This window comes from Austrofundulus limnaeus, unplaced genomic scaffold (genome assembly GCF_001266775.1).
Source record: "Austrofundulus limnaeus strain Quisiro unplaced genomic scaffold, Austrofundulus_limnaeus-1.0 Scaffold109, whole genome shotgun sequence".
NCBI classification, from domain to species: Eukaryota; Metazoa; Chordata; class Actinopteri; order Cyprinodontiformes; family Rivulidae; genus Austrofundulus; species Austrofundulus limnaeus.
Window position 1 is genome coordinate 1,420,069 of NW_013952511.1, and position 2,841 is coordinate 1,422,909.

The window sequence follows — 2,841 nt, forward strand, 5'->3', positions numbered from 1 at the left end:
GTGTGTGTGTGTGTGTGTGTGTGTGTGTGTGTGTGTGTGTGAAAGAGAGACAGAAAGAGACAAAGAAAGAGAGATAAAGAGGGAGAGCCACTAAGTGCCCAACCTGCAGACAATGACATTAGTCTTTTGGGAGGGGGAGAAAAGAGCATTAAATAGGGGAAAAGAAAGAGATAAAGAGCTAGCGTGAAAGTGGCAGTGACAGATGACAGCAGGAGGAGAGACAGTAACATATGTGGAAGATAAATCCAGAAAGAGACCCCCCTAACACACATAAATACACACACGTGAGCACCCTTGTGGGAGTAGCATGAATTAAAGTGGGTTGGTGGTTCTAGTGATCAGCAGACCACAGTGACAGCATGAATGAGCTTTACTAAAAAAATTAATAAATAAAAAAAATACACCCACACAAGAACTGTGCACACAATATGTATTGGTTCTGCAGAGTTTAGACATGTTTGCTCAAAACATTATACAAATATGTGTCCAAACCATCCTGTTCTGTCAATCCCATCAAATCTTTTTGTTGAATGTTGTGGATTCTATAAACAGGTCCATGAAGGTTTCCTGTGGCAGTGATTGAAACAAACAAAAAATATCAAAGTTCTCATTGAGTCTTGAATATGGGGTAATCTAATACAATGAACACATTGGCCACAACATAACCAGATGATCAGCTGTGGGACATAATGTACAACTGCCCTACACTTGGTTATAATGCAGAATCCAATAATGGTGACAACACTCTCCCAAACCACAGAGCTTACCCAAAAAGACAGTGCAACCTGTCGATACTCTAAGAATTGCTCTGAGACATCACAGAAAGACACAAAAAGTGTCCTAAGCAAACATCCCACTATGACCAACAGGACATGCCAGAAAATCCTTTCATTTTCAAAGTTTACCATATAGGGATGATATATTGCTGAACATTTGCAGCTTGAAGTTGTAAATGTTTGAACTGAAAACTGCATGTGTTTGCCTGCTATGAGGTTTTCCAGCTGCACAGTAGCTCAGAAGTTAACACTTCAGGGATTCATAAAGATTGCCCAAGAGATTGCTGTCTGTCCCTTACCCTTTCTTGAAGAACTGAATTGCCTCAGGAAAGCTAAAAATATTTTAAATGACTCCTCACACCCAGGTCAAAATCTGTTTCAGCTGTTGCCATCAGGCAAAAGGGAAAGGAGCTTTAAAGCAAGGACAACCAGACTGAATGTTTTTTTTTTTTATTTTGTAGCTATCTGAGCAATAACTGTCCCTTAGCGTTTTTAAGGCAATTTATTTCATGCAGAGTGCTATGTTGAGTCACTTTGTTTTTGTTGAATGATGATGTTTTTCTCTCTTAAATTTTAGATTTTTCTTTATTTGTTTTGTTTAAACAGCTAGGATGACACTTCATCTTGTTATACTTGTTACAATGACAATAACGAGGTACGGTATTTTGTTCTCAATTTTCTATCCTACATGTGGACAAAGTAACGCAAGCGCCATTCTCATCACACTCACATATACAAACTTCTGTTGACAATCTCTTCCTCAACTTTTGTTTTATTTGTCATCCCAGTTTGTTTGGTAAGAGCCTTCCCCACACTCACTGGTATAAGTAACATTTTATAAACATTTCACTTGTCCTTTTTTAATCCATTGAAATAGCAGATCCGCTTTTATAATCTTTTTATGTCAAACACAGTTCGCAGCTAAAGTCTTACATATAGCTATGCTTTACATTCCAAGCAGTTTTGGCATTGTGACGGTGGTAAAAAAAGTCAAATTATCAGAAGTCAAGCCATTCCTCTAAACAAAGATGAACTTTCTGGGTAGCTAATCCTGGATATAGTGAAAGATTTTGACAGAAGTGGCAGTGCCTCCGACTATGGTTGGACAGTATTGAAATTATAGTAAAAGGCAAAAGTCATGACTCAGAATAACGATTGCTTCATGAGAAGGAAATTTCATTAAAAATATCTTGACAAGGTAAGTAAAAACAAGACTCTAATCAGCCAAAGTTATGTAAACAGAAATGAGTCTTGACTTTAAACATCAGAGAGTGTGTGGCTCTGTTTGGACGGCCTGGCTTATTTTGAATTGCTTATGTACTAAAGCAAGAACAACAAAGCATCTGTGGTTCCCTCTGTTGTATCACAGGGGACAACTGGACATTTTACAAAAAACTAAAAAAAATCTCATAAATGCATGTATAAGATTCACAGAATTATTTTTATTTATTTTATTAACCTTTATTTAACCAGGCAAACCCCACAGAGATCACAGATCTCCTTCGCAAGTTAGAGCTGAGGTCAGGTGACTGTTCAGTCAGCTCCCATTTGGTCATCTTTGATCCTCGTCTTTTTTGCAAACCTTTAAGTTTTGTTCAGAGAAAATATGCTGCTGCCGCTTGTGTAGTTCCTCATAAAAACAGCAAACTGGAAGGAGTAACATGTCTTTGAGGAGCCAAGTCCTTCCTCTCTTTCATCAGAGACATTTCTAGCACTAGAAAAGACAAGTGGACAGACTTGAGTATTGCCACTGTTTTACTGAAAGTCTGGTACACTGTTTTATCATTCTCTCCCCTTTTCCTCTCCTGCATCCACTCTTCTGTAAAAGAAGAGCACTATGGATCAGTGGTTAGCATTGATGCCTCACAGCAAGAAGGTCCTGGGTTCGATCCCAGGGTCAGACCTGGGGTCTTTCTGTGCGGAGTTTGAATGTTCCCGTTGTGATTTTCCCTCGTTTTCTCCAGGTACTCCAGTTTCCCCACACCACCCTAACCAAAAACAGGTACCACACACACACACACACACACACACGCACACACACACACACACACACACACACACACAC

General features: G+C 39.1%; 1 protein-coding gene across 1 annotated transcript in view; it reads right to left on the minus strand.

The window, feature by feature from the left end:
* The window catches only part of dync2h1 (dynein cytoplasmic 2 heavy chain 1), a gene marked incomplete in the record, with an annotated part of 120,612 nt that overhangs the window by 21,030 nt on the left and 96,741 nt on the right, over window positions 1-2,841 (minus strand).